The sequence below is a fragment of the Pan troglodytes genome, chromosome 6, assembly GCF_028858775.2.
Source record: "Pan troglodytes isolate AG18354 chromosome 6, NHGRI_mPanTro3-v2.0_pri, whole genome shotgun sequence".
In the NCBI taxonomy this organism is placed as follows: domain Eukaryota; kingdom Metazoa; phylum Chordata; class Mammalia; order Primates; family Hominidae; genus Pan; species Pan troglodytes.
Genome location: NC_072404.2, coordinates 63,042,897 through 63,066,021, shown reverse-complemented (window position 1 = coordinate 63,066,021; position 23,125 = coordinate 63,042,897). Strand labels below are relative to the sequence as shown.

The following is a 23,125-nucleotide window of genomic DNA, read 5'->3' as shown; positions in this document are numbered from 1 at the left end:
TCTCTGTCACCCAGGCTTGAGTTCAGTGGTGGTCATAGCTCACTGCAACCTCAAATTCCCAGTCTCAAAAGACCCTCTCACCTCCACCTCCCCAGTAGCTGACAGTACAAGCACACGCCACTGTGCTGGCTTTTTTTTTAAAATGTATTTGTTGTCGAGACAACTTTTGCTTTGTTGCCTAGGCTGATCTCAAACTCCTGGCCTCAAGTGATCCTCCTGCTTTGGCCACTGCAAAGTGCTTGGGAGTACAGGCATGAGCCACTGCCCCCAGTGCCCACTTTAGAACTTCATGTGTTTTCAAAATTATTTTGATATTCTCTTTCCCTATTTGTGTTACTTATTTTAAATACGTTTCCAATCTGTGAAGTTTACGTGATGTATAATTTCTTTCCCTTTTTTGGGTAGCTTCTTTTGTGTGCTTCATAATTGCAATTTGGTTCTTACATTATAGAGATCTCACATTTGGGATGCCCCAGTTAGTAATTTTCTCTGTATGTATATTCCAAGGGGCAGAGGGGACAATTTTCACAGGCTTGAGGTTTGTGTAATCAGCCCTGCAATCAGAGCTGTACCTGAAGGCAGCTCTAACTTCTCACTTTCATGACTCCTGTGAATTTGCCTCTTGATTCACTTCTGGTCCTGGGAAGCTCCCATATTTTTCTATCAGTTCTGCTGGGCAGTTTTAAAATTCTTGTAAACTTTAAAGATTTTTAATTTACTACATTAAATGACCTTTGAGAATATGTTATTCTATGCTAAAACATCAAATGTCCACATGCATATATGAGTAAAAAATTTTACATAAATATTTTGTGTAGAACAGTGCCCCATGAGAAATTTCAATTTTTCTCATTTGAAACATCTCAATACCCATGTATTATACACTAACAATATCTGTGAAGTATAAATATTTTCTTAATACTTGGAAGAATTTTTATGTTTTGGACAAATGTCTGAAGTGATCATGCTCCGCTTTAATGCATAACTCCTGCACGTGGGCAGAATTGCTGTTTTTCTATAAAATTAAGAATGTTAATTAGTGGAATTAAATATATAAATTCAGGTCTTTTGGTTTCAGTCACAAAGCTTCCTCCTTAGCATTTCTCTGGTGCTGTAAAAGTAATGTCAGTTTGAATGTTCTATTTAATCTAGATGTCATTTAAAACAATCTTAGGGATCAAAGGCTACCCATTGGGTACGGTGTACACTGCACCAACATCTCAGAGATCACCACTAAAAACTTATCCTTCTAACCAAACACCACCCGTTCCCCAAAAACCTAGTAAAATAAAAATTCACATAAAATTAAAAAATAATAAAACAATCTAAAAGGAAATTTGCATGTGGCTACGTTACTTGTTGGTTACACTTTAGTTTTTATTGTCATTTTAAAGTGTTCAAGAAACATTACTCATAGGATTTCTACCTTTGTGAAGTTAAAGACACTAATTTAGGTTTAAAATCTTGCAATATCAAATGATTTTCTTGGTATTGGAAAATTATAGGCCGGGTGCCGTGGCTCACGCCTGTAATCCCAGCACTTTAAGAGGCCGAGGCAGGTGGATCATGAGCTCAGGAGATCGTGACCATCTTGGCTAACACGGTGAAACCCCGTCTCCACTAAAAATACAAAAAATTAGCCAGGGATGGTTGTGGGCGCCTGCAGTCCCAGGTACTCAGGAGGCTAATGCAGGAGAATGGCGTGAACCCGGGAGGCAGAGCTTGCAGTGAGCCGAAATCAAGATTGCGCCACTGTACTCCAGCCTGGGCGACAGAGACAGACTCGATCTCAAAAAAAAAAAAAGAAAGAAAGAAAGAAAGAAAAGAAAATTTTGTCCATCCTCTATTTAGTGCTCAAAAATGCTGATCACTTTTTCACTTGATTAACTTTCTAACAAAGTTTCAAACTTACTGCTAGTTACTTAACGCTCTATTTTTTCTATAGCAGACAGTTGATTTCATAATCATTTTAATATCAATTAATATCATTGTAAATGTATTTTTTAATTTAATCTCTGTGTACACATAAACTCTTTGGTATTAAATCTATGTGGAAGTGGCTTGAAATTGCTCCTAACACATCATTAATTATATCTAAGCATTAACCACTCTGATTAATCAGATTTTCATCTCTTTCTACTGTTTTGCATTTACTGTGTCATTCTGTGTTTATTAAAATTTATAATTCCTTTTCTTTAAACATATTTCCAACATATAAACTTTATGCGATGTACAAATATTAATATTTAGGAGGCAGTTTCAGTTTGTCATGTAGGCAAAATCAAGTCTAATGATGCAGTTTTTCAATTAACTTTATTCTTTGTTACCTATTTATAGCATTTAAATTTCATGAGCCCATAATTATATATATATATACATATACATATCAATGATGACTGCGGTCAAACAATTTAACATATACATGAACTCATGTAGTTTCCTTTTGGTGTCAAAGCACCTAAAGTTTACCCTGTTCAAAAATCACTAGTATATAATATAAAAATAGTAACTATAACCTTTAAATTGTACTTTAGTCCTCTAGATTCATTTATTTTATATAACTGAAACGTTGACTTGTGTCTCTTATCCCCCAAATCATCACTCTATCATGTCTCTATGTATTAAACCTTTTTAAAGATTTCATATGTAACAGAAATTATGCAGTATTTTTCTCTCTCCCTAAGCTATTTTACTTAGCTTAATATCCTCCAGATTCATTTATGTTATCACAAATGGCAGTATCTTCAACTTCTTAATTATTATATATTATACACACACACACATACATGCACAAACACCTCCCCCACATTTTCTTTTCTCCACTCATCCATCAATGCACAGTAACTTCATCCCATGGCTTGGCTGTTGGGAGCAATGCTGTGGTGGGGCACGGAGAAGAGGGGAGTGAAGATATCTCTATCAGATGCTGATTTCATTTCCTGTTGATATATAATTCATAGGAGGGATTGCTGAGCCATATGGTAGTTCTATTTTTAGATTCTCAGGAACTTTCATACTGTTTTCCATAATGGCTGTACTAACTTACATTTTAACCAGCAGTGTACAAAGGTTCCCTTCTCTCCACACCATCACCAACACTTGTTATCTCTTGTCCTTTTTATAACAGCCATCCTAAGAGATGGGAGGTGATATCCCATTGGTATTTAATCAGAAACTGTAAAACTCCTGGAAGAAAACACAGGGCAAATGCTCCTTGACATTGGTTCAGATAATAATTTATTAAATACGACATTAAAAACACAAGCAACAAAAAACAAAAATACAAGTAGGAGTATATCTAACCCTAAAGCTTCTGCACAGGAGAAGTCAATCAATGAAATTTAAAAGCAGCTTATGACCTCAGAGAAAATATTTGCTAACAATATATCTCATAAGGGGTGAAAATCAAAATACATAAGAAGCCACACAACTGAATAGAAAAGAAGAGAGAAAACTCACCAAAATCTAATAACCTGATTTAAAAACAAGCAAAGAACCTGAATAGATATTTGTCTCTTAAAAAAGATATAAAAATGGCTAACAAGTGCTCAACATCAGTGATCATCAGGAAAATGCAAACCAAAGTCCTCATTTACTTTAGCTTCTATACTTTATTTCACACAATAAATATGAATGTGTACAGAAGGTACAGTAATCTCCATCCTACAACAGAGGGCCCTGAGACTGGTGACTCGGGGATGCATCTGCATGGAGCCGGCCTGGGGTGGGGTGGATGATGCTGAAGAGGACAACAGATGATGTAGAACCAGGGGCAGTGACTCACCTGGGACCTCTCAGCAGAGGAGCCTCTGTGGGTCCCCAAAGCCCAGCTGTACCCTCTGGGGACCTGCTACCTGCTGGCTTGGTCAGCACCATGGACAGAGGACAGGTGGGTGAGGCTGAGTCACAACAGTGGGAGGAGGACAGCCAGGTGCCCCAAGCCAGGGCTGCTGGCTGACAGCCATGAGAACCCCCTGAGGCTAGGGGTGGGGTAAATGGCAAAGCTGGACACCTGTGGGGCCCTCAGTCACCCTCATTGCCTCTGGCGCCACCCCAGCAGTGCAGAGCAACACAATTAGTAAGTGGACCAGCCAGGCATGTGGCTGGATCTGGGGAGTCTTGCTCAGGGCCTCTGACAGGACAAGGGAAAAGAAGGGCCACTGGGGCTGGAGAGAGGGTCACAGCCTCTGGGTCAGACACGATGGAGAAATGAGGAAAAGAGAAGGGGTGGTGGCCGATATGCAGGAGAGGCAAGCGGATGCGGGATGATCAGAGTCCATTAGACAGGATGGGCTCCAGGTGCATCCTCGCTGTATTGGGCACTTCTCAGCATTCCTGGAACTGAGCCTGGCAATATAGTCACATTTTGGGAGACTGCTGTCAGGGCCCAGCCACACACCTCTGGGCAGCCGTGTCCCATCTCAGGACTGGACTTTCTCAGCTCCCATAGGGGATGCTGCCTGCAGCCCAGGAGGGGCAGCCCCATTGTGCAGCCTGAGCCCCCATGGATCCTGAGCAGCCTCTGCCTGGCCCTGTGCTCCCTCTGCTCCATTGCCCCGGCCCCTCCTGAGTGTCAGCCAGCATGGAGGCCCTGTCTGTTCTTTCTTCCCTATGTGGGCTCCTGGGCTGAGACCTGGGTCTGATGAGGATGGGGCTGGTCCTTCCCTGAGGCCTGCTCAGGTAAGGGGATGGCCCCCAGCCTGGTCCACGTCCTCAGGTCTCCTCATGGCCTTACATTGAGACAGAGCTGCCCCTGTCTGTGCCCTGGAGGTGGAGGTAAGAACCTGACCCTGCTGCATGGGAGCTGCTCCATAGATGAGTGACTTGGTGGGGGTTTGGTGAGGCAGAGGCCGTGGCCTGTGGGCATGGGTGCTGGTGAGTGGGAGTGACACATTGTCACTGGGAGAGGCCACAGTTCCTGCTGAATCTCACACTAAACTCCAGCCCTGCAGGTGTTTTACCACAGCCACCACCGAGAATCACAGTAGTGTCTCAGGAATCGCGGCCCGCTGCCCACCAGGGCCCTACTTGGAGGCCAAGATCCAACCAAAGCCTAGTGTGTCTGTGCCCTGGGAACAGTGTGTCCTGTGGTCATGAGGCCAGGCCACAAGTGTCCACTCATCAGGGGCTGGGTTCTCTCCTATTCTGGCTCCTTCCAGTTCAGTCACATCGGGGCCCCTAAGCACATGACCCAGCATCCAAGAATCACTCCAGGAATCCTGGCAGCTCAGCTCACTCCATCACTTCTTATCTGCAGCAAAAACATCAGGGCATCAGATGCACAGATAAATGGCTATGAATGCTTAACAACTGGAATAAATCTAGGAACAGTGAGAAGGCACAGTGGTGAGTGAGTGTCCCCCATGACCACTCTTCAGGGTTTAGGACAGGTGCCCATTGTTGCTGCCTGGTGCTGCCTGCCTCTCAGACAGAGAAGGGCACACTTTCCTCACCAAAAGGACAACAGGCCTGGTCCCCAGCCCTTCTGCCCATCCCTGCAAGGATCACCTTGCTGGGAGGAATCTGATGCCAGGGCCTGGGCCACTTCTAAGCCAGGAACGGGAACATCTTCTGATCACCCCAAAGGAAGGAATAAATCCTGATCAGAGTTCACAACCTGAGCTCTTGCTCACTCTTTATTCAGGGGAAGGGAGGCCCAGTCCTAGGCAGACTGAACCTCTCCTGAGGAACCGTGGAGCCAAAGGCTGGAAGCTTCCAGAATCCTTAGGTTCGGATCCCCCTTGGGGTCACCCTGAGGCCTGTCTCACCAGAGCATTCTTCTGTCCACAGATGTCTCATTGGATCTACAAAGGAAACCTCACAGATGTCTGGGGCCCAGCATGGTCATCCCTACTGAATGTCGAGAAGGCGAAGGCCAAGAACCCAGGGAAATACCAGGTCTGGTCCTTCCAGTCCCAGCCAGAGCAGGATGCATAGGCCGGACCGTGTCAGAAGCCCAGTTACCCAGATGGAGGGAAAGTCAACCCCAAGGGGGCAGAAGGGGTCAGTCACAAATCCTGGGCAGACAGTGGCATGGGCAACACAGGTGAGCTGCGTGCTGCTGACTTTCCCTGGCTTTGGAAATAAAGAGAAGTTTCTGCAGAAAAAGCCTCCTTTCCTTCCAGAACCGCTATTTCATGACAGCAATTTTGACAGTGAGTCTTGCGTCTGTTCTGAGGCTTGGCCCTGCTCTATAGAAAATGAAGCAGGCCAAGATGTCCTCAGTGAACATGGACCAGAATGACCTTGATGTGAGCCACACCTTCATAAGCCACGCCATGTTGAGAGAGCAGCATCAAGTAAGGCATGTGGGGCATGGAGGGTCCCAGGGGAGGTGGGCAATCTGAAGGGATGGGGCATCTGAGGGGCAATGGGGAGGTCTCAGGACTGGGGAAGGATCTCAGAGAAGAAGGTGACAGCCCAGCCTACTGCCCGGAGTTCTGGCCTTGGGAAGGGTCTGCAGAGGAGCCTGGAATAGTGAGGTTTTCAGGGCAGTCCAGCGGGCTCTGAACACCTCTGCTCCTTCTGTGAAGACAAGCAAATGTTGTGTACCCAGATTGCCACCTTAAAATGGCTTCTACGGTTGTTGATTCATGGGATAAGTGTGCACAAGAGACCCCAGGCCAGGGACCCTGCTGCCCTACAGGGCCTGGCTTCCCCAGCTTAGGGGTCTGGCTCCTCCAGAAGGACCCAGCTCCCTTCCTCTGCACAGGAGGCAGATGCAGGTCCCTGCATGGCACACAAACCATGCCCTGCCTGAGAGGGGGTATCATACGGCTGGGGCTGGGACTCAGGGCCAGCATCCTGGGCAGACTGGGCCAGGACCCATCTTGGGAGAGTACTTGGGGAGCCCCTTCTTTCAGGGGCCACATTTGATGGAGGTGAGACCACCCCTATAAGAAGCTGCAAAACCTTATCTGATCCAGCCTCCTGTGGGAGGTCTCACCCCATACATAGGGGACCCCCAGCACCACAGACTGAGGCCCCAGTAGGCCCTGCTCAGGCCACCAGCCCTCTACCTTGAAGGACCAGGTCCTCCCATGCCTGCTGTCCCCACAAACTCCTACTTCAAGCTCATCACAAGCTCATCCTGAGGCTCTGGTACATCTGCCTTCTGCAGGGCAAGCACATGCTCACAGCCAGGGCACATGTGGCATTGAAAGTGCACGGAACCCTGTCTCCATGTGCCCGAGGGCGCTGGGGGAGCACACAAGTACATGAAACCTGGCCCAAGGGCAGTGCCCACACTGCCCACAGAACCTTCTGCTTTAGCCCAGAGGGAGGGCCAAACCAATCCAGCCCTGGTGGGCTGGACAGGGCACCATGAGTCCTCCTGGAAACTGAACCCACCCCTAACACAACTCAGATGAAAGGCAGGAGTGTGGCGAGCGCTTCCCTGCCTGGGCTTTCTGGTATCTGTTGCCTCCTGTGCAGAGCTGGACCCCAGGGGTGTCCAGAAAGGACCCAGCACTGCCCAGTGCAAGGTGCACAGGGCAGAAACAGGGTGAAGGCACAGAACCCTCCCAGGAGACCCCTCCTGGCCTGACGCCCAGCCCCTAACCTAGACCCTCTCCTGAAGCTCTCCTGTTTGTCCTGTGGGAGCTCTCCCAAGACGCAGTGTCCCAGGCCTGGGCTCTGGATGATGATGTGGTTCTCAGGCACTTTTAGGCCTCCATGGCTGAGCTCAGAAGGATGCACTGTGACCTGCCCCCTAGGTGGTCTCCAGCACCAGGTCCCTTCCTGAGTCACCATCTAAGACAGTAAATAGTGGGCAGTGCCCAGGACCCTCCATCCCTGCTTCCCAGGCCTTCCTTCTCCTCCTCCTCTTCCTTCTCTAAGAAGCTTCTAAAAACAGGCCAGCTGGGCCCCAAGGCAGGTGTTGGACTCACCTCAGTAAGAGGGCAGGGGATGAGGGCAAGACCCCTCCAAGCCCCTCACCACACCCTTCCACTCCTGCCCTAGAAGAACCCTGGAGGGCCCTGGAGGGTTCAGTCCCATCTGTGCCAGCCCACACACATAGCTGCGAGCACCAACAGGGCCAGAGAGCAACAGGGGTCCCCACTCACGAGTTCCCATACCCCAGGCGGCACACACCCCTCACTGTGGGATCAGCAGGGCCCCTCACTCACAAATGCCCATGCCCAGGCGGCACACACCCCTCACTGTGGGATCAGCAGCCTGTAGGTGTTTCCTCAGTGTCAGACCAGGTGGGTTACTAGAGACCCCAAGACTCCAAAAACTCAAACCATACAAGGGTCAGATGAGCTTGGGGGAGAAGTGGACCAAGTTCGCTTTCCATTCAGCTAAACATACAAAGATCTCTACGAAGGCCCTGGTCCTGGAGTGAGTGTCTCTGGCACCCAGGCCTCTGCGGGCATCCCTCAGCATGGAGACCCTTCCCAAGGGGGGTGGGCTGGCCCTCCCTGGCCCACCAGCCCAGCTCCAGAAGCCCAGAAGCTGACCTGAGGCCAAGGCCCAGCAGCATGAGAATTCCATAGAGCCCAGGACAGCAGGTCACTCTCTGGGGGCCCAGCGGCTCAAGATGTGGAAAGTCTGTTCCTATCTCAGGATAGACCATGGGATTTTTGGTGAGTTCTGTGTTGAAATTCTCTCCCAAACTCCCCATGGACCTGGACATCCGGGGCTTATGGTGTCCACAGTGCAGCTTTGAGCAGGGATGCCGAACCCCTGTTCTTTCATCTTCCCTGGACACCCCCAGGACCATAGGACAGGCCCTGGCCCTGAAGCCCATCAGGGCCCCCACAACCAGGCCTTGCCCAGCCCACTGAAATCCCAGCGGCAGGGCCATAGACACTCCCCTTGCATGGTGGCACCTGGACCTGACCTTTCTCAGGGGCCACTGAGCAGCACAGCCTTAAAGGAGCCAAGACAGCACCCAGACAACCCCAGGCAGCTCCTGCGCCCGGTGAAATCAGTGTCAATGCGGAAGCTGGACTCAGAGGCTGCTGTAGAGGAGAAGGATTGTGGCATCTGCAGAGCCCTAGCCAGCCAGCAGCCTGTCACATGTCCCCATGCCTGCCCACTTGTGTGACAGAGCCTCCCTCACAGGGCAAACATCCCAGACCTACAGATGTCCAGCCCAGCCCAAGCCCTGGGAGAAAAGGGACCCAGGAGAACCACGGGTGCCCCAGAAATAGCCAAGATAACAAAACAGGGGACTGAACTTCCTGGGGCACTGGCCAAAACTAGAATTTGGCCCAAGGAAGAGCAAGCCCCTTAAAGTAGTGTGTGGGTACGCAGGGCCCCCCCAAGGCAGGCATGCCTGGCAGGGCCAAGGCAGTGACGTTACCAGGCTCAAAGAGCAACCATCCACATCGCCGAGGGTGGGATAGGAGCAGGTGGACCAGCCTCCAACCTCTTCAACTCAAGGAAGCAGCGATGGCTGGGCTCTCACACCCTGAGTGGCCACCATCCGACCATCAGTGGGGCACAGGCCAGAGACCATTGATCTATCAGATGGTCCTGGGGCCCTGCTTCCACTGCACAAGAATGCCTTCAAGTCACAGGATCAAGAAGAAGCTGGGCAAGAATGGGCCCAGGAGCCCGGGTCCCTGGGTCTGCTGTCCTCAGCAGGTGCCAAGGACAGAAAAAGTCAGAAAAGGTGTCTATGGTCAGAAAAAGTCAGAAAGGTAGTCTCACTCCTTGGAAGGAGGCTCCAAGGTGGGGACCAGAGCTGCAGGGGGAGGAGGAGCTCCTGGCAGCACTGAAATAGGCTCTGGCAGGATCCCAGAGTCTGTGGTTCCATCCTTCTATTTTTCCTTTTCTTTGAGAGCTTGGAATCTTCTTCCATTTGATGGTAAGTCTGCAGCCATGGACAATCAATTTACAAAAGGACTTCTCAGCACCATTTCCGCAGCCTGCCCTGTGGAAAGCTGATGAGAGCACACTGCTGTCTCGCACAAGTGACCATCCAGATCTCGCCAACAGGTAGAGATTATTTATTAAATCTGTCTCAGTAACGGTATCCCCCAGACCATCAACATAGAGTGGGGGCAGACTTCTCCACCAGTGGGTCCAGATGACCCATGGTTGAAGCCTGCTCTAGAAGCTCATCTGCTACGGGGTCATTGTTTCCGCATATCGATCTTTCATATTCTGATCAGCAAGGGGTCATCTGGATCTGCAGGCTTCTCATGTCTGTGCGGACACTCCCCTCCTCTCTCACCCTCTCCTTTTACCCACAAAGAGCAAATGTGGGGCTTATTCCTTAGGTAGTAAGAGTGTGTCCTGGGCCAGTTTGAGCAGCGTGTCACTGGTGGATGCAGCTTTCCCCAGCAGGACAGCTGGTCATGTTCTATCAGGGTTAGAATTCCCTCTCTCCATATCTGCAGTCGCCTTTTAAAGACAGTTCTGCATCATGAAGCTGGACGGGCAGTCCTACTCCAGGTGTGAGAGGCAGGTCTGATGGACATTTCCTGCAGGCTTGGCACCCTTCAGTCTTCTTGGAATGCATGTGCACCCCAGAGCCCCAGCCAGACACTGAATGGCCTGGCACAGATTTTGCACTTTTTCTCATACTTTTCTTTGGTCATTCAGATACATGGGTTTTCTCCAGGACACGTGTGACACAGAAGAGAGAAGCATCCTCCCAGGTTTGTCTGTTTTAGGTGCTGGAGCCCAGAGAGGTCTCCTCTTGAGAGGATCGGCAGGCAGCTGTAGCTTTTCAGGTGGGAGAGAGGACCCCCACAATCCCGCCGGCCCCAGCTCTTCTTTCTGGCTCTGTTCTTGAGACCCTGGGCAATTGCCTTTGACCGTGTGTGATTCGTCTTTCTTGACTCAAGGTGAACCTCACTTCCAAGGAATCTCCATTCCTGGAGGAAACTCTTGGCTTCCTAGTATCTCCAAGAACTGGCCTGGAAGAGACAGAGAAATGTGGATAAATCTTGAAATACTCACAGTGTATCCTTGGTGCTTTTCAAAGACCCTCCCCTCTACACTGACAGGGCTTAAGGAAACCTTGTGTCTGCTGCTGGGAGATGACAAAACCTTAAATGAGAAGGTCAAGAACCAGGATCCCTGGAAAAAGAAATGTCCAATCTCTAAACTCATAGACATGTTGGAGAACATCTGTGTGTCTGGATATTTATTGTGTCCAATGATGGATAATGACTCAAAAACTCACTGGCTGTGGTGGCTCACACCATTAATCCCAGCAATTTGGGAGGCCGAGGCAGGTGGATCACCTGAGGTCAGGAGTTTCAGACCAGCCTGGCCAACATGGTGAAACCCCGTCTCTACTAAAAATACAAAACTTAGCAGGATACCATGGTGTGAGCCTGTAAACCCAGCTACTTGAGAGGCTGAGGCAAGACAGTCATTTGAACGCAGGAGGCAGAGGTTGCAGTGAGCTAAGATCGTCCCACTGTACTCCGGCCTGGGCAACAGAGACCCTGTCTCAAAGAAATTAAAAAAAACCCTAACAAACAAAAATAAAATGTGAAAGCAAAAAGATTTTGGCTAAGTACTCCTGGCCTGGAAGGGCTCTTTGTTTTACATGCAGGTGATCTGTCCTGAAAAGAGGCCTCCTGGTCACAAAGTCTTACTTGGTAAGAGCTCCAAGTACACAGAGCCACAGGCCCATCATCCATGGAGCTGCCTCTGCTGCCCAGGATGGAAACATGGAAACTCAGGGTAAAGGCGACTGAGGCTAGAACAAAAAGATTAGGGGGAAAAAAAGAAAACTAATTTGAAAAAATTAAAGCAAGATATTCTAACATAAAGTAATTTTTTATTAAAGCCTTGTCTCTGAATAAGTTAAATATGGCATATCACAGTATTGTACATAATAATTTAAAATTTTAACTATTGGCCAAGCACAGTGGCTCATGCCTGTAATCCCAGCGCTTTGGGAGGCCAAGGTGGGAGAATTGTGTAAACCTAGGAATTGGAACTAGCCTGGGCCACAGAGTGAGACCATGTCTCTGCCAAACAATAAAACATTAGCTGGGCATGGTGGCATGGCCTGTAAAACAATAAATAAAAATGAAACTCTAACTGCCACAAACTAAGCTACAATATTTATGTCATCATAAAGTAATAGACAATGTATTTCATTCCAAAAGAAATAATCAAGAATTGATTTCAAAATCAATTCAGAGCTTTGCCTTCTCTGTATGGTGGAAGAGCAAGAAACAGACTCCCTCTGGAACCAAACACTTAGGAAGCCAGACCAACTACATGAACCAGATGTTTCCAGACACTAGAAGCATCTGCAAGGAGCACAGGACTGAGGTCTGGAGGCTGAAACTAAGGGGACCACATTGCTGCCCCAGCTTAGAGCCTGCAGAGCCTCCTGGCAGTGCAGGGTGGTTGGATATAGGCAATGCATGGAAGTCCCCACGTTAAAGAGATAGGGTTGAGAATGTGAGGAGAGAAAAACATGGGGCTGAGTACCAGAAAGTAGGGAGGAGTGGCTGAAGTAGGGGTAAGATTGGTGAGTAGAAGATGGGGGCTCATTAAACCATTGGCAGCTATATGGGTAAATGCCAATCAAGATAAATAATATTACCCAGTACAAAAGAGAAAAGGCACCCTACACTTTTTTTTTTTTTTTGAGACAGAGTCTTGCTCTGTCACCTAGGCTATAGTGCAATGGCGTGATCTTGGCTCACTGCAACCTCCACCTCCTGGTTTCAAGTGATTCTCCTGCCTCAGCCTCCTGAGTAGCTGGGATTACAGGCACACGCCACCATGCCTGGCTAATTTTTGTATTTTTAGTAGAGACGGGGTTTCACCACGTCAGTCAGGTGGTCTCGAACTCCTGACCTAGTGATCTGCCTGCCTCGGCCTCCCAAAGCGCTGGTATGAGCCACCATGCCCAGCCCACCCTACATTTTTTTTTTCAGAGCATTTTCACAAGAAAACTTGTCATTATGAGTATAATATTGTCTAAAAGTAGCAGAGGAGGGAACATTTCCCAATATATTTTAGGAGGCTAGTATTACTCTCCAATAGAATCAGAGAAAGGCAGTACCAAAAAAAAAAAAAAAGAAAAAAGAAAAAAAAAAGAAAACCCTGGAAAACAGTATGCCTCATGAAACTCGACGTGGAAATCCCCAACAAAATGTTATTCAACAGAACCACATGCTTCACCCATGGGTGAATTTCTTCTAGGAATCATAAAGATTTGGGGAAATCAAAGGAAATCTTTTGTTAAGAATCAAAGTTGTAGACTCCTGTCTTGAGTTGATTACTTTGAATTTTTGGTCCCAAAATATATACAGGACCTGGTCTAATTCTATGATCTTTAGCACATGCAGCCAGATGCTGAAGAGAAATAGATACAACAGCGATATGGGAGTTATCCTCTCTAAACCCCAACTGAAAAACCCTGGAGTCAGAAGTTTCAGGTGAACGAGGGAAGGAGAAACAATTCAAACATTTAAATTTAAATTGCTATGAGAATACTGACTTGTTAGAAACTGAAGGAGCGAGCAATGCTTCTAAAGTCCAGCCTTTTCCATCGGAATACGGAGACAGACAACCTCGAAGTGCAGTTTCTTCACAATTGTCTTATCCAGTCATAACATTAATTTCCCTATGAATCAAATCATAAAATAAATATTAAACTCGTGACATATTCTCTGACTAAAAGAAGGCAAGATAAACTGAACGGTTAGTTGTCAGTGTAGTAAATTATGTACAAGAATCTTATCACTGCATTTTTTAATTACAATGGAATTAGAAATAATCTAAGTTTCTATAAAAGAATAAACAGTGAAACAAATCTTGTATGCCCATTGGAATACATTTAAGACATTAAAAATAGGGAGTTAGAATCTCATGCATTGATATAGAATAATGTAAATGATATATTGCTTGTGAAATAGCAAAATTAAAAAATATAGTATGATACAATTTGTGTTCAAAAACTGTACATTTATTTATCTTCTTTTTTTGTGGGGGGGGGCAGGGTCTCACTCTGTTGCCCAGACGGGAGTGCAATGGCATGATCACAGCTCACTGCAGCCTCGACCTCCTGAGCTCAAGGGATCCTCCCTGCTTGGCCTCCCAAAGTGTTGGGATTACAGACATGAGCCACCGCACCTGGCCAACTTTATGTGTATTTATAAATTTATAGAAAACATCCAGAAGAATCAACACCAAGCTATAATAATTCCTTCTAAGAAGGGAGTGAGTTTGGAACGAAGAGGAAGACATGGGAGAATTTTGTTACATAAAGATCTCTATGATCTGCCATTATTCAAACAGCATGCATTTCTTTTATAATTAGAAAAAGAAAAAAATACACACATTGTTAAAATTTGGTAGGAGGGCAATAGTTTTGTTTTCATCAGTATTTGAATTACAGGTGCGTGAAAGCACGAACCTGGAAGAGAAATCCCAGAGGAATAATTAGAACCAAAAAAATCACACCTCAAAAAGTGAGTGGGTGTTATCTTTACATAACAACAAGCATTCCACGTAAGTGCTGGTCGCTGCTCCAGCTCTCTCAAATCACCTAAGCCCTGCCAAGGGGAAGGCGGAGGATAGGGAAGGCCAAGGGCCAGCAAGTGCTCTTCCCAACCGAAGGCCTGTTTCTAGAAGTTTCCTGTCATTAAGAAGAAAATGGAGTCCAAATGGGATGTGGACCCCTTCGGGATGCTGGCAGAGAAACACAAAGAATATGCCACAGTCATACCTTAGAGGAAGACTTCTAGGTTGAGACTTGAAATTCATCAAAAGCTTGTGTGAAGTAAATAAAGCTACTCTACCTCTCCAAGTGTCAGTTTTCTCACCTATAAAATGAGAACCACATGTCAACTTCATGAAATTGTTGCCAGAGTTAAATTCACAAAGATAATTAAAAATGACTGTTACTGTTACTGTAAGGGTCCACATTACTTTTTAAAAAAGAAAAAAAAAACAGCACCAGACTTCAAAATACACAAAAGGAATAATGTCCATGTGTCCAAAGATGAGATGATCAGCTTTTGAAGCAGCCTGAGGTGCATGAGAATGAGATCTATCCCTAACTAGAACTCTTCACAGCTCCACTGGAAGAGGACACACACAGGGCCCCAAGAAGCTAAGTGCATGGCCAGTGTAGAGTGACTGGTGTAGTGAGGGTGGAATCCCCAAAGACCCTCTGAAATGCAGTTACACAACAGGCTCCCAGGAAACACTGGAACAAACCAGGCAGCTGAGCAGATACTACCAGGAATGGGGTGAGCAGAGGAGGGTCGGAGCCACAAATCTCAGCAGAATACACCAAACTGCAAGGAGCTCCTGGCTCTGTGAACAGCAGCTGTGGCTGCATCAGGACCAATCTTGTGAGGCAGCTGCTGGGGACAGCTGAGATCACGTGTTTTTGCAGCCACACACCCAACAGCAGTGCCTCTTGAACACAGATCACAAAATCCTCTCCATTCATCTTTAAGGTGACGGATGATGGATGAACTCACATTACAACATCCCCACCAACACTTGCGGACGAGTGTATTTAGAAACTCCCACCTAAAGAGGGAACAGTCAAGAGTAGAATGAGAATATTGAGGGATGGGGGAAGAATGCAGGTACTTGACCCCACAAACTCTACTGAAAACAAGGGAAGAGCTGTTATGCTGTGGTCTCCCTATACTTCACCTCACCACATCCATAGATGCCACATGGTTCTTGTTCCTTTATTGACAAAGGTGCTGATGAGCCCGTGTGTAATTGATCCTGAAGGAGTAAATTCTTCACAAAGTACAATAACAGTGTCTAATATCCATGACCAGAGTTTTTAGGCTTTTTTAAAATAGTAATCCGCATTCAGGAATCAGAAATGAAGCCTGTTGGAATGTGTGATATGAACAAGGTCTTATTTTTATGTAGATTAACAACTTGGTTTTTACGGATAAAACACAAAAGCATAAAAGCTGGAGCCATTCCAGAATCAAAGGAACTTTCCCTGAGGACACCTGGAATTAAGGGACATCAATTATTAGGAAGCTACACGAAACCAGAAGTGCTCCCAGAAGTTTCCATTGTCTGGACAGAAAAATTAAACAGATCAGCCCGAGAGAGTAAAGGTACCTCTGTGAGTGCCGGGGGTGATGAACATTCCATTCAAAGCAAAGTTGTGAAGCCTGAGGAGTTTCAAAGACTCCCCAAGTGCTCTATACCTTGAAAGTCGCTCCCACAAAGCTGGAGCACCACCTGTTCCTGAGAATCAGGTTGCCATTGTGTCTTTGAGACACTGCCCAGTCAGGCCTCGGTTGAGATGAGGCCAATGATGTCACGTGTAAAATGCCTAAACTATCTTCATCTTTAGGTAGCTATTTGGGGAACTTTCCACCAAATGGGTTGGGGGAAAATGGCGCACCAGAGACACACGCCTGGGATGTGAGATTTTCTCCTCTGCTGTTAGCATCTCCTGGGTAAACCAATAATGACCCTCTCTGCCGCCTCAACATCCACATCCGCGAAAAAGGCGCTGGTGAGGGTGACATTTTCACGAAGCCACAGAGCATGTTGCCCCACGCAAAGCTCTGAACTTGTGCACTGGCGGGCCGGGCGGCGGATTTCTCCCCATAGTGGCTGCACTGCGCTCTGGCTGGAGAGAAAAGAGGGCAGCGGCACAGTGGACAGTGCCTGGACCTCAGGCCAGTTCCCACAGCAGCTTAGGAAAGCAGGTGGCTCCCTGGGCTGGAGGAGGCGTGATGTCCAGGAAAGACCCCGGGTGCAGGTGGGAGAGGGAACCCAGCCTAGCAGCGGGAAGTGAGGTGAGGACCACACCCGTCCGAGTTGGACAAGGGCGAGGTGCACTTCGCGGCGTCACACCCTCCTCACTGCCCAACCCGGACCTGCCCCTCCTGTCCCTCTCCGGACTCACATCCCATGGCAAGGAGGTGTCCGAAATCAGTAGCCAGCATCGCTGTGGAAGCGGCGAGATCCACACTGCCCTGCCCAACCCTCTTGGGCTGCCCGCCTTCTCGCATATCGCCTGCTAGGATTCTAGTCCAGCCGCCTTGCCACCAACGGGCGGGGAACCATTAAGAGCTACAGTTTCCAGCCTGCGTGGCCAGGAGCGCACCGCCCCGCTCCTCCCACAAGAACTGCGCCCCGCCCCTGAGACCGGGGCATGCTGGGATTGTAGTCCCGAAGCGCTGGAAACAACGGTCGGGAGCGGTGAAGAGACTACAGCTCCCAGCATGCAGAGCCAGGCCGGCAGAGCCAGGCCGGCACAGCCCGGCTTCCCCCTTCAGGACTGCGCGCCGCCCCATGTTCATGCTGGCTGGGATTGTAATCCGGTCGCCCTGCAATTAAAAAACTGGAAGCTAATCAAAGATGACAAGTCCCAGTATGCCAGGCGTAGCTCCCGCCCTCCAATCCACACCTTCCCGAGTCCAGAGCAGTTCTGCCATGCCAAAGGGGAGCCTGGTTGTTCCCAAACCTCTCTTGCCTGCCAAGTGACAGCGGGACCAGGCGGCTTGTCTTATCGTGTAATTATGTCACTACCTCTCCCTGAGATGCTGGCTTCATGCTTCGTCATTGCCAGAAGTTTGATTTCTCACGGAGCAGCAGGGGACCTGGAGCTACTCGCAAAGCTGTCACGGTTGCCATATCTTGGAGCAGTACTCGCCCCGCCCCTTCTCCTCGCCCCGCTCCTTCCCTCTGCGCCGCCTCTCCCCTCGGCACCGCCCCTCCGTCTCGCCCCACCCCTGACACGCCCCCTTTGAACATGCGCAGTGTAGTCCCTGCGTAGGACTGGGGCTAATGGCCAGGTGTCTGACTGTTCTCCGGCTTCTTGGCAACCTACGCGGGAAGCTCCCTCGTGAGTGTCTGAAACCGTCCGTTCGCTGCCAGAAATGGATATATGCGTTCCCTGATAACCTAGCACTTGCCTTTTCAAAGCCACCATTTCCTCTATCCTCTAGGCTGTCGCAAATCCTCCTGTTCATCCCAGGAGTGTCCCTTGGACCCCGGGCTGGCTGCATGACCCACACCTGGGTCAGGCCTCTCACAGGGACGCTCCTGCCACTCTGACAAAGAGTTGAAAACGTCACAGCGAAAGGCCTGACCCTGCTGCATCCAGTCAGGAAACAGCCACAGGGAAGGGAGCCCCTAAGACACTTTGGGAGCCACATCCACCGCTTCTCTGCCCCCGATCCAGGCTGGTTCCCAGACCTTGGGGTCCTAGTGTGGACCTCCCGGCCGTAATTAACGCAGGTGCAGGGCCAGAGAGCCCCTTGGTCCCTCCCAACACATAAGGGAAGTTTGTGTGGTGAGGTCATGAACAGTGTCTGCGTTTCTGCTGTGAATAGGGCCTTCATCGAAACACTTAATTTCCCTTTTTAAATATCCCTTTGGAACCACGTTTAATAATTTGCTGGTGGAACTTAACAGTGATAATTCTTTGAATCCATTTTTCTTTTTTCTTTTTTTAAGACGGAGTCTCACTCTGTAGCCCAGGCTGGAGTGCAGTGACTGACTCGATCTGGGCTCACTGAAACCTCCGCCTCCTGGGTTCAAGCAATTGTTCTGCCCCAGCCTCCCCAGTAGTTAAAATTACAGACACCCGCCACCTTGCCGGGCTAATTTTTGTATTTTTAGTACAGATGGGGTTTCGCCATGTTGGCCAGTCTGGTCTCGAACTCCTGATCTCAAGTGATCCGCCGGTCTCAGCCTCTCAAAGTGCTGGGATTGCAGGCGTGAGCCACTGTGCCCGGCCTGAATCCATTTTAACATTTAGTTTTCCAGATTAACTCGAAGTACCCCACGACTACACGCTAATGAAACTAGAGGAGGCACAGCCTCAGCTCCGTGCAGGAGGGACGCACAAGAGCAGAATCTCCGTGGGACATCTTTCTGGAGCATCAGTATTACTGCAGGATTTGGAAGAAACGAATTTAAATAATTTCCAACGTAAGACACTGGAAATTTAAGAGAAGGCTGGAAAGTCATTGGCCTTTAATAACTGTCAGTCATCTGTGCCTAAGTCAGACTTTCTCCAAGAAAAAAAAAAAAACTCTAAGGAGAACCTATTTTTCATTCTTCTAAGTAGTTAAAATTAGAAATCACAGCAAGTCAATAGACAGCTCTGCCCTGCTAGTCTTCTAAATCACAATATGGCCTTGGTATGGATTTATTTGTATTTTTTGGAGGGGTGTGTTGACATGTTGGGTATAAAAATTGGGGGGCTTTGACAAATTTTGGAAGTTTTCAGCTATTAGTTGGTGATTTACTTTGTACCTCATTTAATTTTCCTGTCCCCTCTTCAGCTTGGACTCAATCACTCCACAGGTCTCTAAGACTCTTCATTTTCTTTAAGATTTTTCACTCTTTTATTCAGAATGGACAATTTCTATTGCTCTGTGTTCTGTTTCTAATCTTTGAATAAGCTCAAAAGTATTTTTTAAATTTCCTTATCTTCCTATTGTTTCGTAATTTCCATGTCTTTGCTGAGGTTCCACATCTCTTCATTCATTGTTAGAATATTTTCCTTTACCCCCATGAACAGACTTATAATGGCTGCCTTTAAACATCCTGAATTACATCTTAAATATCTTAGCATCACTTCTACTGCCTGCTTTTTAAATTGTGTATGGATCTCATTTTCGTGTTTCTTCACACGTCTCATGAATTTTAATGTTGTGTACTAAAACTGTAAAGAATCATTATAGAGACTCTCGATTATGTTGTGTACCTTTGAAAAGCAGTGTTATTGTTTACAAACGGTGTTAATTGGGCTAGATTCAAACGTCAACACCTATCTCCCCTATAGTGGGCACAGCTGAAATCCTCATTCAGTTCTTACTCACACGTAGGTCATATTTGTATTATATAGATGTGTTTCTATAACAATATATAATATACTATTCAAGTTTCATCATTATAATCTGTGTTAATTCAACAAGCTACTCCAGTGTTACTGAAAGCCAGGAGCTCAGTTTTGTCTGCTTATTGGATTTTGTATAAATCAAATTATATAGTATGTATACTTTTACATTTACTTACTTTTATAGAACATTATATTTGTGATATTCATTCATGCTGTTGTAGATAGATATAGTCTGTTCTTTTTTTTTTTTTTTCTGAGATGGAGTCTTGCTCTGTTGCTCAGGCTAGAGTGCAGTGGTGCAATCTTGGTTCACTTCAACCTCCACCTCCTGGGTTCAAGCAATTCTCTTGCCTCAGCCTCTTGAGTAGCTGGGATTAGAGGTATGCACCACCACACCTTGCTATTTTTTGTACTTTTAGTAGAGATGGGGCTTCACCATGTTGGCCAGGCTGTTCTTGAACTCCTGACCTCAGGTGATCTGCCCACCTCCGCCTCCCAAAGTACTGGGATTACAGGCTTGAGCCACTGCGCCCGGCCAACAATTTTTTTTTTTTCATTTTAACAGTCTTTAAGTGTGCAGGTCAAAGGAATTAAGCAGAGTCACACAGTTTTACGAGCATCCTCCACATTTATAGGGAGTGTTTTTCATCTTGCAAAACTGAAACTCTGTACCCGTTAAACACCTCACCTACCTTCCTGTAGCCCCAGGAATAACTCTTCTACTTTGTGTCTCTGTAAACTTAACTACTTTAACTACCTTGTATGAGTGGAGTCATACAGTATAGTGAAGAAATCATGAGAAAGTATAATACACACTATATAACATATGTTTATTTATTTGAACAAAAATACTAACAGAGATCAGTAGTACATGATAGAGGGAGATAAAAAAGAGAAAAGGATTGGACAGACACATTAAAATTATGACAATGATGCTCAATTATTACAGCAGTGAGTCCCCTGCCCCAGTCACAGGGCTGATAACAGTGGAGCTGGGAGCCCAGCCCAAACTTCACTGAGCCCTGAGGCACTCTGCCCCTGCCACCTGGGCACTCAGTAGACCTGAGATTCTTCATGGCCTGGTATTCTTGGCCTTGAGGGTGTGGCTGGCCTACTGGGATGGGGCTCAGCAGCAGGACAGGTTGTAACTGTAGGACAGAGCAGCAGCTGTGAGACTCCAGGAGCCACACCTCCGGCCTCCCTCCCAGTGCCTGCCCATTCAACAGGGCCTGCTGCTGACCAGGGAGCCGTGGCCACAGGATGTCTGAAACTGACCACAAGACAGTCTCCGCCCACCCTCTGTCAATCCGCTAGGCTCTCACCTCTCAATCAGACTGTGCGGCTCCACGGACTTGAAACCAACCCCATACCTCCTGAGTCCGAAGATGATAATTCTCTCTTGTCACGGAAGCAGCTGCATTTCTTGGAGGACTTTAATCTCCTGGAGCCAGAGGGGAAAAACAGGAGGCTGACAGGGCCTGGGTGGAAGATGCCGAAGGGCCCTTGGGGAGGGAGTAAACTGGGGCTGATCTCTAGGGCTTTTCTCTTAGTAGGCCCCCTCTTCTCCAATCCCATGCAGCCCTACCCTTTTCTCAGAGTTGGATATAAACAGAGAAACAGCCCCCGCTAGGAATTTGTCCAGGATTCCTGTCCCCTACCCACACCCTCCATTGGGATGGGTCTCGTCCTCTGTGTATCAAACCCTCCCAATAAATCCAGGATGCAGAGGATGGAGCCGGGGAGTGTTCTACCCAGGGTCAGTGGGTGGGGGTCTCTGACTTCCACATCCCCATCCTCCCCCAAAGTGAGGGCCCCAGCTGCGCCCCTTTTTCCTTTCTGGGTGTTGATCACATTTCCCTGGAAGACAGCCAGCCAAAGACCCTCAGAAAGGACCCTGGCCCATGACTTGCCCCCATCCCCACACCCTCCCACACTGCCAGGCCAGCAGGGGTGAAAAACGTGCATAGAACAGCACTGGGACCTGCATCAGGCTCTGGGCTCTAGACGAGAAGGTGTGGGAGCTGTAGCTCAGGGACCTTCTGCCCCAACACTCTCTGACAACAGACAGACAAACGGAGGCCCAGTATACAAAGAAAATGCTCGGCCACTTAGGAGCTGCCTGACTTGGGAGGGGCATAATTTCCCTCTCCTTCCGTGGGCACCGCCTGAGGGAGAGGCTGAGTTCAGCTCCTGCGGCTCCTGCAGCTTTGCAGTCAGGCAGCTCTGCAGCTTCACCACTCAGGGAACAGGGACTGGCAGCTGCTCTGGAGCCTCCACCATTCAGAGGTAAAATGGGCCTGACGCCCCAGCTCAGGGGGCATGGGGAGGACGGTGGGGTTCACACAAGAGGAGGCTTGCTGAGATGGAAGGGCTGAGTCCAAGGCTGTTTCCTCCCAAACCTCAGGATCCCGGTCCCCAACCTGCCTGCCCCAGGCTCACTCCCATCCACACAGTCCTTCATGGCAGTGTCCAGGTTCACCAGTTCAGTAAGGAACCCCCACAGAGAAGGCACATCACCTTGGCCATTGGGGTGGTAGTGGTGGTGAGCCCCCACTGTCAGGTGCCCACCTAAAACCTGCCCCCTGAAATATCACCAATCACTCCTGCCCAGACACCCCCTCCCCAGGTCTCCCACTTGGAACAGCCCAGGACCCTCAGCTGCCTCCCCCAGCCCTCCCCCTCCTCTCCCCTGTCTCCCCAGCTGGACTTCAAGGCCACTAGACACCCCCAGTTACTTCTATGGTGGAATGTTAACAAGTCACAAGGTCATGGGGTCCCCTGTCCCACCTTTTGCCAAATCTACACTGAGCCCAGCTCACCCAGGCGGTTTCTCTGCTCCCTCTAATGGAGGCATTTCAGGCCCTGTGGCCACAGGAGGGCAGGGCTGGGGGAGGAAGACCCCTTACTCTCTTGATGTGGAGGCCTCCAGCTGTGGGGGAAGAAGCCTGTCTTCCAACTCCCTGGAGCCCCTCTCACCACAGATTACTCACCTGCTGCCCCACAGCCTCATCTGCGCTGTCTAGGGATTCGTCACCAGGTCACCCCTGTCCACTGGGTCATACTTTCCGCTCCACCTCTCGGCTGCCATCTGTGGGGCTAAGAGCAGTGTGGGAGAAGCCTGGTGGATGGGTCACGTGACGTGTCTGAGACCGTCCTCACTATCTTTGCTGAGGGTGAGCACCAGGCCTGGAGGGGTGGGGCGGGGCGGGGCCGGGTGCTGCCCAGTGGGGCCTGCGGCTGGATCCCCGGGCTAGGCCTTTGGCAAAGTGGGACCCTCACCCTCAGCCCCAGCCAAGAACGGCAAGGTCGGCTCCCCACCCCAGCACAGGCTGGACGATC

At 48.5% G+C, this 23,125-nt stretch overlaps 2 long non-coding RNA genes across 3 annotated transcripts; one reads left to right on the top strand and one right to left on the bottom strand.

The window, feature by feature from the left end:
- Nucleotides 1–3,220: 3,220 nt before the first annotated feature.
- On the bottom strand, nt 3,221–17,657 carry LOC104007233 (uncharacterized). Of its 2 annotated transcripts, XR_010158858.1 has the most exons (6): nt 17,464–17,657; nt 14,663–14,759; nt 13,433–13,558; nt 9,311–10,874; nt 8,846–8,966; nt 3,221–5,251 (listed from the first exon to the last, which is right to left on the bottom strand). It is a non-coding gene; the product is annotated as an uncharacterized LOC104007233 (long non-coding RNA). The 2 variants fall into 2 exon arrangements; XR_010158857.1 differs by lacking the exon at nt 8,846–8,966.
- On the top strand, nt 17,645–19,625 carry LOC107971822 (uncharacterized). The gene is made up of 2 exons (XR_001714667.3): nt 17,645–17,779; nt 18,698–19,625. It is a non-coding gene; the product is annotated as an uncharacterized LOC107971822 (long non-coding RNA).
- The last annotated feature ends 3,500 nt before the right edge of the window (nt 19,626–23,125 follow it).